Raw genomic sequence first — 17,057 nt, forward strand, 5'->3', positions numbered from 1 at the left:
TTAGGTTCAAGGTTTTCTAGGGTTTTTTCCTTTTTTGTCAATGATAATTTTTGGAATTTTTTCTCTAAATAATTTATTTTCCTTTCTTTGGCTCGGTTATCTTATTATCTTGGTGTTGTTTTCGCTTGTTCCTATTGCCTCTTTTTTTTTCTTTTTTTTTTTTAGTCGAGGATCTCTCTAGCTTATCAAGGTAGGGGTAAGTTTGCGTACACACTACCTCTTGTACTCCACTTATAGAATTACACTGAGTTTATTATTGTTTTAAAATAATTTATTTTCCTTAATAATAATAGGGAGATGGGAATTAAGGTTTTCCTCTCTATCCTCCAAAATGGTCCAAATTAGAAAACCTTTCTATCAATAAAAAAATATGTTAGTATCTTCCATCTTATGCAATTATTTGTTTGTTAAAGTTTAAATAGTTCTGTATGTAGCAACAACACCCTCTTTGTTAGGGTTTTGCCCTGATTTTCTTATCATATTTGAATTTTACCTTTTCTTGAAGGAAGGGCAAAGAGTTTACCATAATTGATTTTACTTTTTCCAAAAGGAAAATATAAATATTTCATATTTGAGTAACCCTCGAGGAAAAGTTTTGAACATCTACAAATTGAAGACTTCATTCCTACAACTAGAAAACACAATAGCATCCACAATGTAGCCATTAAAGAGTCTTGTTTAGGGGGAGATAATTCTCTCAATAGATTTTATGCTTATTTATATTAGTTTTTCAATATGTAGGTCAATTGACCAAACTCATATCCTATTATTAAAGTCTTTTTTATAGTATTTCTTTGTCATTTGATTTATCGTGTTTAAGGTTTGTAATTATTAGCTTCTCGCGACGACGTCATATTTCGATCCCAACAAGCCAGATCAAAGTCGATCGCATAACCAGGTCAAGATGCTTTTGCTGCATTCATATCAAGGTTAATTTGACGACAACGAGGTCAAGATGCGTTTATCAATGCGTTCACATTCATATCAAGACCTTGTTCCAATTTGACGATAATTAAGATTTTTGCTATTCCAAAAAAAAAAAGATATCCAAAAGGAGTACTACATGTAGAGAAATTTTTCAATCATATTTAAACGAAATAACTCACACAGATATTTTTAAAACAACAAAAACAACTTTTAACTCATGCTTATTTTAACTGACAAGTTTGGCCAAAAAAAAAATTTTCAACTCATGCTTATTTTTAACGTTTGAGCTCAAATTTTCAACCCTTGCTTACTTTAAACTCTTGGGCCAATTTTAACGCATGGCCTCCACTTTTAACCTGTACTCACTTTTAACGCACAAGGCTCAAATTTTTAACCCGTGACTACTTTTAACATACCAAGCAGCAATGATGAAGATTATGTGAAGAAGACGAATCAACTTTTGTCAAGAAAATCCAGCAAAAGGGAGATTTGTTAGGGTTTTGCCCCGATTTTCTTACCATATTCGGATTTTACCTTTTCGAATGGGTATGGCAAAGAGTTTACTATAATTGATTTTACTTTTTCCAAAAGGAAAATATAAATCTTCCATATTTCCGAGTAACCCCTTTTCTATTAAAAGGAAAAGTTTTGAACATCTATAAATTGAAGACTTATGTCCCACAACTAGAAAACACAATAGTATCCACAATGTAGTCATTAAAGAGTCTTGTTTAGAGGAGATAATTCTCTCAATAAATTTTATGCTTATTTATATTAGTATTTCAATATGTAGGTCAATTGACCAAACTCATATCATATTATTAAAGTCTTTTTTATAGTTTTTCTTTGTCATTTGATTTATCGTGTTTAAGGTTTGTAATTATTAGCTTCCGCATGACGCCCTGTTATTTGGATCCCAACACTCTTTACCCACATTCTTACCCCTTAGATCCCTTAATAACCTAGGTATCCTACTTTAATAGTTAATACCTGTATATATTTTAGGTTTTTATTCCTTTGAAATGAAGAAGGTTGACAAATCTAGTAAAAAATAAAAGATTGGTTGTGAGGTTGAACTTCTTCACGAGGTTAGTTTGAACTTATCCATTCTTCATTTTTTGGATGCTATTTGCTCCAGATAGTCGATTTCAACTGTGATGATAGAACTGATGTGCATATATATTATATAGATGGTAGAATAGTTTGGGATAGATATTCTATTTAGATAGTATCATCTTTTGTATGTTTTAATGTAATTCAACTCAAATAAACTAACACAAATACCTCGAATGAATGCAGTTCCAAATACTCTCACTTCATCCACATATTTTCTTTGTTAATTCATTTTTTTTCTCTTGCCTGTTTATCTTGTCTATGTTCAACAACTTCAAGAGCCCACCGTCACGCCCGAACTACGCATTCATGAATACTAAGACTTCTCAAGGCCACTGCTACGTGATCGAGCGAACCAACCGGGCCGGTCGAATTCATACGAGGTATACATCACCGGGGAAATATAACAGAAACATGTTGAGTACGCGAGATATCTAATCGAATAACCATAATGCTAAAAAGTCTCGTTGTAAGAACGTCGCCAACATGGCTAACACAAAGTCTCAACACCTGACCGATCGATGGTTGCTCTAGTCTATAAAGCCTCTAAAGAATAATGAAGTATCGATTGATTACGGGACAAGACCCCGGTGCATATTTGATCGTCTAAACTGAAGATCGTGAATAAGATAAAGCCCCGAAGGGAAACCGGGCTCACCAAGCTGGAGCATGGTAATGAATAGCGAAGTAGTAGATCCACACCTCAGAATCAAGACTGATGGCAAGTAGAAGCAGTTCCTGATAAAAGAGACGCCAATACATTTGAATTGTATACGCAAAACCAACTCGAAAGAATAAATAGTTGTAGGTGTTTGGAAAGCGGCATCCAAAACAATAAACATGAAATATACTTAAACTAAAATTGAAAACATATCATAGTCAACCGAATGTTAGAAGTATAGTAATAAGTACTTCTGCTTCGAATATGAAATCACCTATTTTAACTGAATTAATAACTTGTGACCTCGGGCCCAATATAAATGCATAAATATGTGATCTCGGCCAAGTAAGTGTGTTAGTCTGTGGCCTCGGCCAATTAAGTATACATATACATAAGACTGTGCCCTCGGGCAAAGATACACATGTTCAATATTCAACAATTTATATTAAGACACTGAGAATCATACTGAAATGTATATCACTGGAATATTGAACATTACTATGCTGAGACATGTATTCATAAATTGATTATGGAGTTTAAAGCATTAACTGTTCATAAGCATATTGAGTTTTCATGACTTAGACTCATGGGATATCAAACACGAGTCTATATTGATTACGTACTGAGTTCACAACATTCTGAATGGCAATCATAAACGAGTTACGATTCTATATCGCATAAAAAATAGGAGTTCTAAAACTCTCATGAAACTAAGGCTTAACTCTATTTCTGAGGCAATTCGTAATAGCCATAAAAGAACGTGGCGCGGGGAGAATCATAAACATCCCACACGTAGAAAGTTGGCCTTGCATATCTCAATTCCGGCCTTTAAGCGTACTATGACATTCGTCATCCCTTTCGACTTTAATCTATAGCAATATATGTCACAGGGAATCAATATTAGTAATAATACTCACTAGTATTCGTACCCGCGCGATGCGCGGTCACTATTAAAATAAATTAATTATGCAAAATTGTTATCTTATTTATTTGAGCAATATCTAAATGATTTAATAAAATTGTAATCGTAATTTTGTTTTTTATGCAATGTAGCCCAAAACGAAATGTCTATGAAATCAAAAACTATAATAGCTTACCAGCACTGATATGTACACCAACGTAATAAATACATAACACATATCTCAATGTGCACTCTTATCAATAAATTATAACAATTAATATCCATTTTCACTTTAATTTATAAGTTAACATTATATACATTTTCACTTTAATTTATAAGTCAACATTTATTGTAAAATTAATAAGTACACATAACTATAATTAGTTCTAAAATTGCTTCAATAAAATTAAAACATTATTGGCAACTGATATCTTTTGTTAAATAGTCTTCTATTTCTGATATTTATACATAAACTCCATGTACAAAGGAGGATTTATCATGAGTTTCTTTACATAACATGTTATTTAAATTTGAATTTAGAAGAAAATTCAAATATTATCCTTGCAATATTCATTCAAAGAAGTGTCAATACCTAAAATGCTTCTGTTTTTTCAGAATGGTCTTACCTCTTTTATGTATTCAATCAAGAAAGTATTGATACGCTTTGATTAAAATTTTGCAACTATACTTCCTACATATGTTACTTGAGCTCATCATTTTTCTATTTCTCAATAAAGCGAAATAATACATAGGATATAAAATGCATAGAACTGGATATCTCTCCGGAAAATGCACAACATAGATATGATATTTACGCTCTGTCCAACTTTACACGCTCTATAGTTACAGTTGCAAATCAAGATACTGTACACATTAGATGCTCTCAAATTAAAGAAAATTCCCACCCAAATTAGTTGAGAACTTATTTTATGTTTAAGAAATGAATTTTCATAAATTAAATGGCAGCATCCCTTCTAATACTTCATATTTCATCATTAATCCAATATCTCAATAAATCACTCAACACTTTCAAAAATTGCCACATAATCTCTTCATATATGCACATCAAAGTTACATGAAAAACTATTCTTTAGCACAACTAATGGTCACCAGCAACCAATTGAAGCATGTTAGAGAAGAATTAATCAACAAATCAAACATTTAATCAACAAAAAGTTACAACATTCAATTGCGAACTTTATAAATTCGTAAACAGAAGACAGATTGGACAAGCATAAATCTTAGTTAACCTGACCAACTCATATATGAACTCAACCCATGTTGATCCGATTCTTTAGCATAACAAACGCTCACCAGCAACCAGTTGAAGAGAGAAGAATTAATCAACAAAAAGTTACAACATTCAATTGTGAACTTCATAAATTCATAATTATACAAATTGGGGATTACCATTTATCCAAGAGATGAAATCCAATTAAATTAAAACAAAAAAATTAAAAACTAACTGATTGAAGATCACGTAGAAGTTCCTTTTCCTGCTTTTAAGTTGGAGTATAGCAGAAAAAAAGGGCAAAAAAGAAAAAGGATTAAGCAACAGAACCTACGACAAAGTATATTCTGGAATTCCCTGTAGTGAATTTGATGAGTTAATCAACGTGATATGACATCTTTTTTAGAAGTTCAAATTTAGAACTTTAAAAGTCAAAGTTGACATTACATTAGCAATGATACTAATAATGTTATATCGTATCATTGTGATTTTGAATGTGTCCAAAATATTAACGGAACTTTTTTCTCGTAATTTGGCCAATACTTTTAATAATATTTTAGTATTTCATTTGCATGGAGCAATTAAAATTTCATTCTCTTTTATTTTTTTTAATATAAAACTTTGATTTCTAATTTAGAATTACTTAAATTGCTTACATGAGATATCTGATTATATTTTCATCGTGTTGCTTGGAATTGTTTCATTGTTTAAAGTTTTTATTTTTGACTTTATCTATTGATATTTCAATTTCTTGATCTTAATTCCAGTTTCTTGATCTTAATTCCAGTTTCTTGATCTTATCTAAAGTATGACTTTTGTCATTATAAATCAATAAAATTTATTATATCTACACTAAAATTTACTCTTTTTTTCTTCTTTTTCATTCCTTGTCTATTGATATTGCAATATGAAATACTTAAATTTGTTACATTATTGTGTAACTTTTTTATTATCTTGTTGTTTATGTCTTTGCCTATTATTTGTTATATTATTATGTAACTTTTTTATTATCTTGTTGTTTATGTCTTTGCTTATTACTCCTCTTTATTATAAAAAATAAATTTCACTTAGTATTGAAATTAATTTACTTTTATGTTTTAATTATATTGTTCAAAATCTTCATGTGAGTTTTTATTAGCTTGACCTCTTATAGATGTAAGAAGCCAACAAATATTCTTCCCAAGATGAATTATCCTTTATAGAAATGAAAAAAGTTGGATCATAAAAAAGAAAACATTTTAAATATAGGAACACACAACCAAAAAAAAAAAAAAATGTAAACTATACCACTAAAGAAATCTCACCTTGCCATGACCCTCCGCACTGAGTCCGATTGTTTTAGTTTATTCCTTGTTGTAGCTTTTGATATTTGCTACTATTATTCATCCATGAGAAACAAATTAATAGGCCACTGTTAAATAAAAAATAATATCTATGTAGCAAAAGAAAGTTTTATTATTATGTGCATGTGTATGTAGTGCTAATAGTGACAACCTGAGAGAACCCAAGAAGAAAACCTCTGATGAAGAAGAAATTGGTTGTATCAATTTCTTCAAATATGGGAGAAATGGGGTAGTTAATGTGCAGCAAAATGGGGGAATATGGGCAAATGCCTTCATTTAACCACACTCAATTCAAGATTCAAAAATTAAATTGGGGTAGTTAATTGGAAGCCTTTTTAATTTAAAATTTACAATTTTTTTAACTTCAGATTTTAAATTTTGAATTAATTAAAATACTTAAAATAATTGATTTAATGTTTTTCTATAAGACTAAAATTCCAACAACTGCATTAATATTTTAATCATCTATGTAATAAATAAGTAAAATTAACATATCAAACTCTATGATAGTTAAACGCCGTAGTGATTAGCAAATTTCGTATTATGTGTTATTGCTTAAATTAATAAAGTAATAAATTCTAATTAACTTAATTAAATTGAAGACAATGGAAGAAAGAAAGAGAGCGTATGTTGCGGCAATCTTTTCACTACTTATAGCATCTTTTTGTCAACTGGCAGTTTTGTTTTTATCCTTGCAATTTTTCTTTTTTATGTAACTTCATAATTTTAAATTTTAAATTAATTCTCAAAAAATTTCAGCATCTTTTGTCAATTGGCAGTTTTGTTTTTCTCCTTGCAGATTTTTGATTTTTTTTATGTAACTTCATAATTTTAATTTTTAAATTAATTAAACTACTTAAAATTAAATTTTGATTTAATGTTGTTCTATAAGACTAAAACACCAACAACTGCATTGATATTTTGATCATCTATATATGTAGCAAAATAAGTAAAATTAATATATCAAATTCAATGATTAGTCAATCGCCATACTGATCAGCAAATTTCGTATTATATGTAATGAAATAAATTCTAATTTGACTTTGTTAAATGGAACAAAATGGAAAAGAGAAAGCGACCGTATGTTGCGGCAATCTTTTCACTAATTTCGGGATTTTTTTTGTCAATTGGCAGTTCTAAGTAGATAGATGTTTTGGTCATCTATACATTTTATCAAACATCTTCTGGGCATAAAACTCCACAGCTTTCATTAATGGTGTTTCTTCATCTCACAACCCATCCTCTTGCTTCTAGATGATTCTACCATATGATAGAGGTACTATTAACATCATTCTTCATCACCCAATAGGTAAACAACACCCTTAATCAACAATCAACAACTAACAACTCAAACCTATAATCGTTCATGCTTTTCTATCAAACCCATTAACTCATATCTGATGAACTTAAAGTCTATAATCATCAATATAAAACTATGATCAATTAAAGGATGAAGATATTACCTTTTTGACGTTCAATTTTCTTGAATTCAGATTCTAGGGTTTTGTCGAGCAAAATGATGTCTCAATCGATTATATAAGGATTTGAAGGGTTTAATCATGTTAGAAAGGTATTGGGGAATTGAAATCCACTTAGAATCATTGTTAAAACTTACCTTGAAGTGTTCTTGAGGCTTAGGGCGAGTTCTCTCTCTTTCTGCGGTGTTTTTTGAGTTTGGGGGAGCTGGAGAAATAAACCCGACCTTAAATATATGTTAAAATACGAAATCAGGAAAAACCCGACCTGTGCGCTGCACGCGCGTCGCGCAGGGGCTTTGAATGTCACAGAGCCGTCTGAAGCGCGCTAGGCAAGCGTCGCGCAGGCCCTCTGAGATTTAGAGGGCCTCTGGCGGGCGCTGCACGCGCGACGCATAGCCATCGCTTGCGTGCGGCGGGTGTAACATATTCGTAATGCACATAACTTCTTGTACAGAGATCCATTTGGCCTGATCCTTATATGGAGGGAAAGGTCTTTCAACGTGCTAAAACTTTCATTAAGGAGGCATTTCTAAATTCACATCTAATCAAGGGGTTATGGTTACTTGAAGTAAGCCCCTCGGCAGCTTACTCGAAAACATGCTAACCTTCTAGATTCCGTTATACTCTCATAGTACGAGTTTACGTCTACTAAAAGTTTTAGAAGCTAAATTAATGTTACCAATTTTTTTTTTTTTGGTAACACCGGCCGGGATTTAACTATATTCAATCGGAATTCCTTTGCTGAAATATTTGGGCTATTAAATCCATTATAACATAGAAATAAGGCATCATTGATATATTTAATGTTATCATCAATCTTAATCTTTTTATCTCATATAAAGTTACTGGCAACTTTTTTCTTACTTTCTTGGTATTAAATAAGTGGATGCTGTTTTAAATCAGAATTTATGAATATTTAACAAATGTGCACAAATTTTGGTCTGACGAAGAGTTTTTTTTTTTTTTTTTACATAGGGGTAGGGGAAATGGGAAGGGGATTACAATGTAGGAATTCGAACCCTCACCAACAAGGTTAAAGTTTAGGTAGCCAATCAACTGAGCTACTAATTAAATAGTTTGATTTATTCTTCCTCTAATATTGTCTTGTTAGGATGTAAATTATTAGAATTGCTTGTCACAGTAGAAATGGACAAAATGAATTAACGTTTTTACTCTTTTCGCTTTTTCTTGATATGAAGAATGAGGAAAGAAACAAACTACAGAATTATTTCTCTTGGTCTAACAACAATTTTCTTTTTCCTGTTTAACCAAATGAGACATTTCTTCATCTCATCTAAAATTTAACTGTTAGACAAAATACCCTCTTTGTTTTGCAAACAATTATTATTAGATGTAAATCTATTTTGACAATTTTGTTCGTTATTTAAACGTCAACTTGAAATAGAAATTTTAAGTTGAAAAACTATTGAAAATTAGATTTATTTGTGTTTACCCCTCAAAAGAGAGCAGCAATTGAATTTGTATGCGGTTTAAAGGATATGGGATTAGGCTTGTTGGCAAGATAAACGGATAATCGAAAAGTAAAGAATAACGTGGTAAATTAAAAGGATAGCCTGTATAACGAGTGCAAGCAACAGGTCCGAGTAGAAGAAGGATTTATCTCCTTGCTTGGACTAAAAATAAAATAGAAGTGACAAAGCTTTATTGATATCGAGCCTTTGCTCTGATATTCTCAGAAGTGTTCATTGCTTTTTCAGAAGATGGAGATGCCCTCTGATGGGGCTGTTACATATGTATTTATAGTGCCAGTGTCCTACACTAATTGAATGACACAAGCTCCAACGTGGGCAAATGATTCCGAGTATATCGGACACGTTTGTTGAGGGCGTGATTCTTGGAGACAAATCCGTGAAAGATAAACTACCTCAGATTTGGACTTATATTCTCGGACCCCTTTTGAGCAGGCTCGGTTTGTTCCTCCGTCTGCTCGGATTGATCCCCACCAATCACCCCGTATGACCCTTCATCGAACCGAGGTAAATTCACGGGCTTACACCGTACACAATTTGGTATTAAAAAGACCAAAAACTAAATTACAAATTACGTACAAAGCTCTGCATGAAAATCTGCAGGACGTACATATCGTGCATACGTCGTGCGTTTATGTATGGAAAGTATTAAAAGAAATAGTAATTCGTGAAATGTGTGTATTTAAAATGACAAAGAAAACAATATATACTACTAACTTTAAAAAGAAAAGCTCAAACCAAAATCACACGTCATCTGTCTAACAATTAAATCTCTACATAAAACAAAAATAACAAACTTTTGAGCTTTTAAATGTAGAGAGAAGCAATGATAACATCACTAATTAGGGAGACTCATTTATTTGGATGAGGTAAGTAGGTCTTGACTTTACCCTTGACGCCTGTGATGGAATACTTTATTTAACCTAAAAGGGTACAATTTATCATGTTGATTTTCAATGGATCTGAAAAATTATCTATGCTAAACAAAATAAAATAAAAATTCTTTGGTAGTGCTACCATAATAGACTTCCTATCCATTATGTTTCCAAGATTTGACTCCCCTGTTTTGGAGTTAGCCTTTGGGGAAGGCTAGAAGCAAACAAAAAGGGGTAGAAGAGAATAGAGTGTTGCGCCTATTCTTTTCTTTTATAGTTTTAGCAAATGAAAGGAGACGTCGTGCATGTCTGAAGACTTTGACAGGTGTCAGTAGACACACCTCTGATAAGGGCTCGATCTTAAGAATCAATCCCAATCGAATCTATGGAAGGGAGACCCTCTATCCTCTTAATCTTTAAAGTAGATATTATATATAGGATAATCAGTCTACTGTGGTGCCCAAGACAAGGCAAAATGAGTAGGAATGTTGAAGGGACATAAGGCTCAGCTAAGGTAAGGAAAGATCTTGACCATCTAGGTCACCGATCATCTTTTTTAATGAGTTGGAGACGGTCGAAGAGGCGGAGAACTTTTGATCAGGGAGAGCTCAACAAGGTCGAGATCAGGATGATGGATATTCCGATCGAGGAAGATTGAAGAAGATGAATGAAAGTTTATACACGAGATGAGGTGGTTCTCTCTTACTGGTAAGCCGTCTTCGACTCTTCTTGCGCTTCATTGAGCATTTCTCTTTCGTGTCCTGTCCTTACGCTACGCTATCCATATTTCTTCTCTCTTTGTCCACCCAAAGATTCTTTTCCTTTCCTTTCCTAGCCTATTCAATGTAGTCATGTATGTAACAGAATTCAATGGCAAGACCTCCTAGTTGGACCAGAATGCGATGGTAATGAATGTGGTCTCATCTCCCACAAATGCAGGCTCCCAAAACCTCAGAATGAGATAGAACCACAGAGCAGGTGTTAACATAAATGACTCTATGAAATTCCTCTCCCATGGACTTGAAAGCTAAATAAGGAGATCGAAGAAGTGCCCGAAATCAAGGCTTTCCATGTAATCTCTCGAAGTACTTCACTGACCTTCGAAGAATGAAAGGATTAATATTCAAAGTAGACTAAAGGCATAGGGTAAAGGAGGTTTAGAAGGGTGACGGAGGGCAGTAGTAAGGTATGAAATCACTTAGATAGAAGCATGTTGGGTGACGGAACGATGACTTCATGCATGAATATGGTTAATCTTACGTCAACCATATATATAAGCATAAACATTGATCCTACTTGCATGGCCTGTAGAAGTAATCCTGAAAATATCAAACACATTTTCATAAATTGCACTATTGCCTATTGGAGTCAATTTGGTATTTACTTTAACAGCTCTCACCACGATGACATTCATCGGCTGGATATGGTTAAAAAGAATAAGCACATTCTAATTGATTCCATCTTTAACTGGGATGATATTTATCCTTTCAGTCTTTGAAATCTCTGGATTAATAGAAACAACAATAATATAAATAACATATCTAACGACCTCTCTAAGATGTTATATCTGCATGCGCATTAAGGAGTTTAAATTATTAGCAAAATGCCATACTAATCCGAAGACTCCCAAAACAGTGCATGTGAAGTGGTCCAGTCCTCTGCTTAATTATTTTAAGTTAAATAAGTTAATCATAATGGAGACTGAATCATGGGATTCTCTCACATCATACAAGTATTGAATGATCACACCCATGCAGAACTCCTTGCTCTCATATTTGGCCTACAGTTGTACCGGATCAAAACTTGTTATCAGATCCACTTGAAACTGACTCGATAGAGGTTCTTCAGCTCCTTGAAAAAAATATCCCCATTCACAACTCTATTTTATATGACTGCAGGTTGTTAATGCAAATGATGGGAAACCCAGTGGTTCGACACAATTTTAGAGAAGGGAACAGAGTTGCACATCTTTTGACTAAGGAAGGATCCAAGATGGATATGGCGGATATCAAACACCATTTTGCAAGCCCTCCTTACTTCACTAAGGCACGCACCTATAGAGGATGACAAAATTGATACTTTTGTATTAAAGACTTAACGGAAGACGTTTGTAATAATTTAGCTAGTTTGGGTAACCTGTGTGTGATCAAAGTGGCACTACCACGTCGAAGTTTGTTGCTACTGTCTCTACTAGGAAGTAGGAACGATGATCCTAATGGGACATCTATTTTGTATAATGTTGCTATCTAGTAATGAATAAAGTTCTCTGTTTAACAAAAAAATCAAAACATTTTATGTAATACATGTGTTTAACAATTTTGTCCGTTATTTAAACTTCACTTTGAAATAGAAATGTTGAAGTTAAAAAACTAGTTTGAGGAATATTTGAAGTATAATAGGAGTAATAGTTTGTCAATCACAAAAAAAAAAAAAAAAAAAAAAAAAAAAGGTTCATGTCTCTCAAGACATGATTTGCACTAGTTTTATTCTGGAATCAGAAATACCATAAATTAGATGATTACGAATTACTTATAAAGTTATATACAATGGTTTGTGGACGTGCACACCTTTTGCGTGTGCCATGTGTAATGCATGTGTGATATATACACGTATCGTATCATTATTGATAAGTTAGTGTTCCTAAAAGAAATTAACTTAGTAATGCTTGAGACATGTACATTTAAAATCATAAGAAAATAGTATATATAATCCTGACCCACAAGATGTATAAAGGCTTGTACACTGCGTCGGATTTTGATAACTTTGGAAAGAAAAGTTGAAATCAAAATAACAAGTCATCTGTCTAATAATTAAATCTTTACATATAGAGTAAAAGTAACAAACTTTTTAACTATCCCTTAACGAACTTTTACATTTAGAGTACAATAACAACAAAACCAGTATGGAAAAATCGGTTTATGAGTATGGTAAGTAGGTCTTGATTTTATTTCTACACTTGACACGTTTAGAGGAAATCTTATTCAGCCTAAAAAGTTTTTAATTGTTTTTTCACACCTCGAATAATTAAAAACTCAGTGATAAATATTCTAGATAAAGTGAACGCTAGATTTAAAAAGAGGAAGACAATGTTGTCCTTTCCTATTAAAAAGATGGGTGACCATCTTATATAGTAAAAATTTAAAATCATACCAATTTTTTTTTTTTGGCAAATAATGAATTATTATAAGTAAATCTATTTGTTTTATTATTTTCCATTATTTAAAGTTTAATTTGAAATAGAAATTATGAAGTTGGAAAACTGTTATCAGGAGTATTTAGAATATAATAGTTTTCAATCACACAATGTTAATTTTTTGCAAAGCAAAATTCATGTTGATAAACTTCCAAATACTCTCATTTTTGGCTTCAAGATCACTCCAAGTACTGGAAGATGCAATTAATTTGATACTCGTAAATGTGTGTCAGAATTTATTCCAATAAATTAATCCCCCCCTTTATTAAACTAGTAATCCCTCTACAATAAATTCTCTCTATTAGTGGTAAAGAAAATACTAACAAACAAGAAATTTGTTACGTGTATAAGTGAATAGAACATGTAATATTTTAAATTACAAAACAGGTGAGTACAAAGACTAAACTTATATATATAAATGTGAACAATTCCCAAATAAGGCTCTCGATTTCACAGGAAAAAGATGATGTTAAATTTGAAAAATACAATTCTTGCGAGTTAGAAAAGAATGTTTCAGAGAGATCGTTAATGGTAAAAGCAGGGTTCGATGGGTTTCTTAGAAACCGAGTTAAGAATGATCCTGTGGGAAATAATAATTCTTTTTCGATCATTGAAATTAGAAAACCCATTCTTCTTGATAGTGAAGATATTTCAGAGCCATATTCCATGTCGAAGACATATTGGAAAACATTCATAATGTTTCCTCTTGCATATGTTGATTACCTTCAAGCTCCTGGGATTTTTGCACCTTTCACGGAGGCCAGTTTTGATCCAGTGACTAATAGTTTTTTCATCTTCTATGTTCATCAATTTTCAGATCTCTTGAGACCGAAGTCAAAGTTTTATATTCATGAGAAATGGAGGGTTCTTGAATCTCACCATTCAGAGAGTTTACATATCTTCATCTTCCTCTTTGATGAAGTGGGTGTCCAGCAAGATTACAACAAAATTGAAGGTTCAAGTGTCAGCACGTGTATTCCAATCAATAAAGCCAAGGAAATTGTTATAATTATTGTTCATTCGCCTTTTCCATTTGATCCAGGTGGATTGTGTCCCCAGTTATTCATTTTTTGGAAAAGGGCCAAAAATACCCCTAACGTGTGAGAAATGGCTCACAAATACTCTCTATGCATCTATTAGTTCGAAAATACCTTCAGCCTATTTTTTTTGGCTCAAAAATACCCCTCAAACTAACCCTCACCTAACCCCCCAAATTTGATGATTTTTTCTTATTTAAAAAAGCCACGTGTCTTATTATGATTAGTCACATATATTATTTAATTTTAAAAAATAAACTAAACCGCTGACCCATTTATCTGACCCGTTTCTTTTAAAGTCCGTGGATGGCTTTTCTACAACAACTCAGTAGCCGCTTGAGAGTTTCTAAAAGTAGGCTGTTGAAACTCAAGCAGTGAAAGAAAATCTTTCCTGCTACATCACTTGCATCAAACAGGAAAACAAACATGCTTAATTGTAGAATTCAACGCCTCTTAAATCATATACAATATTGTAGTGACCTCTCCCGATTTGATTTTGCAAGAAGTAATGATTATAGTATAAACTTCAGAGGACATAAACACATGAGGCGAGTACAAGAAAGGCATAAAGAATACACAAGTGCAAAAGTAATTACATCTGCGATGGAACAATCAAGTACAGCAACACTATTGTTTGGCAATAAAAGACTCAAGTGATGTATAATTAAGCACATGAATATAGTGTTGAGAATTGCTGTTGAAGCATGGGAGAGTGTCATTTAGAAATGTAAAAGAAAGACAAGCCCACCAATTTGGGAATCTGGAACCAAAATAGCCTCAGAAAAAAGTTTTTGAACCAAACTACCCAAAAAAAAAAAAAAAAGTTACAAAAGCGCTTTAACGCAAGAAATTACAAGCGCTTAAGCGGCTTAACGGGGCACTCAACATCGTTAACTCGCTATAGCACAAGAATTTCATCGTGCTAAAGCGGTCTCCGGTTTTTTTTTTTGGGCCTTTTGGTTAACCCTTCTTTCATTACACTTTTTAACGTACTTTGACCATAGATTAATCATGCTTCGGGATCCCGAAACTTCAATATTTTATATAGAACCCTACTTATTTTTGTGCGATTAATAAGGTAGGCTCAATACATCAAGGATAAGAAATCTTCGGATGACCGTTTTAGTGGTTGAAAAGTGCTCGAACGCCATTTTTGTTTGAAGGCTTGGTGTCATTAGCTTTAAGTTCTTTACGAATACTTAAACTTGTTCATTAATAATAAATCAAAAGTAGTAAAAATACAATCATCAAAAAAAAAAAAAAACTTAAAATACATTCATCATTTCATGCCCTTGAGTTGATGAAAAACTAAACATACTAATATTCTTCAAAATAACAACATCATCATAAATTAAACTTAAAACTAAAATCACAACATTCTTAATCATCATCAGAATACAAGTCCTCAATATCGTCCTCAGAAAAATATTAACGGTTTCTTAAGACACATCTTTTTTCAGAAGCTGTTAGCTAGTTCTCTACCGATTGATGATGCTTGTTCTTCGGCCAACTTTAGCATGTAAAATCTACATCGTCTTGCCAACATTCTGTTGTTTTCTTTTCTAATCCTTTGCACGGCAAGCTCGCAAGTTTCTGGACCTACTTAAGGCATGGTTATGGAGTACCTTGTTGAGATTGGAGCATTGAGATTTTCTAAGTCACGAACAAGACGTTCTGATTCGGCAAGCCGATGTGACCATTATCGGCGTAAACCGCAATAATATTCTCACTGATTTGAATATTTCACACTGCAGAAATCATCATTACGCTCTAAGAAGGTGGGCATTTAGCTCATCTAGTTTGAAATCCGGTATCGCTCGAAAAGCGCTATGATTTGAACTATCATCATCAACGGCTATTTGGTTCTTTTGGAAGGAGTAAAGACCAAGCTGAGTTTCTACTACTCGACATTGAATACGTTATAGTCTAATAACAAAAGAAAGTGCTACTTATATAGTTGCAAACCCCCATGTACTCCTACTTGGGGAGGGGGGGGGGTGGTCTTTATGACCTTACCTACTTACTTCATATAAAAAAATATTAATCTTCATCGGACATCTCACAGTCTGAATCCCACTTGGATCTAAATCTTGTGCTACCATGTACACTATATTCTATCCTAAGGTAACGTATTTGCAACCGATTGTTCTCTTCGCGAAAACGGTTAAGAGCAAAATTATACTCTTGTGGAGTTCCACGAGGCATTGACATAACACGTTTTTTTGGGCGTTTAAGCCCTACTGACGCTAACTTTTGCTCCAGTGCTGCAGCCTCCCTAACACGCCAATCCCACTCCTCTCTCATTTTATTATTGTATTCTCGATTGAATCTGTTGTTAGGGTTGTTTGAGTATTCAAAATCTTCACCCAATTCCCATGTCCTACCCATTGCGTCGAATATGTTTTCTGGAGTGAACGATATAACACGACTAATATCTCTAAATTGGTCAAAAAATGACATAGTAACTCAATTTTGTGTGGTTGGTAACTATTCGTCAAATTACGTTATATAACACTTAAAGTTTGATTCGAATTATGACATTTTTCTGTATGACAGTTGAGGTGACAATATATTGCAGCGGTATAAGCGCGAAGAAAATCTTCGCATTATGATAGTATAACGCAAGAATCTCATGCGTTATACTTGTATAACGCAGTCATTTAATGCGTTATGTCAGAATAACGCAGTATTTTACTGCGCTATTCTGCCACGAGCTGACATAGCGCGGTTAATTCATGCGTTATGCAACACTCCGTACTTAATTTGATTTGACGTAACACTGCAAGACACACTAATTGCATGCATGCG

The sequence above is a fragment of the Lycium ferocissimum genome, chromosome 1 (assembly GCF_029784015.1).
Source record: "Lycium ferocissimum isolate CSIRO_LF1 chromosome 1, AGI_CSIRO_Lferr_CH_V1, whole genome shotgun sequence".
Classification (NCBI taxonomy): Eukaryota; Viridiplantae; Streptophyta; class Magnoliopsida; order Solanales; family Solanaceae; genus Lycium; species Lycium ferocissimum.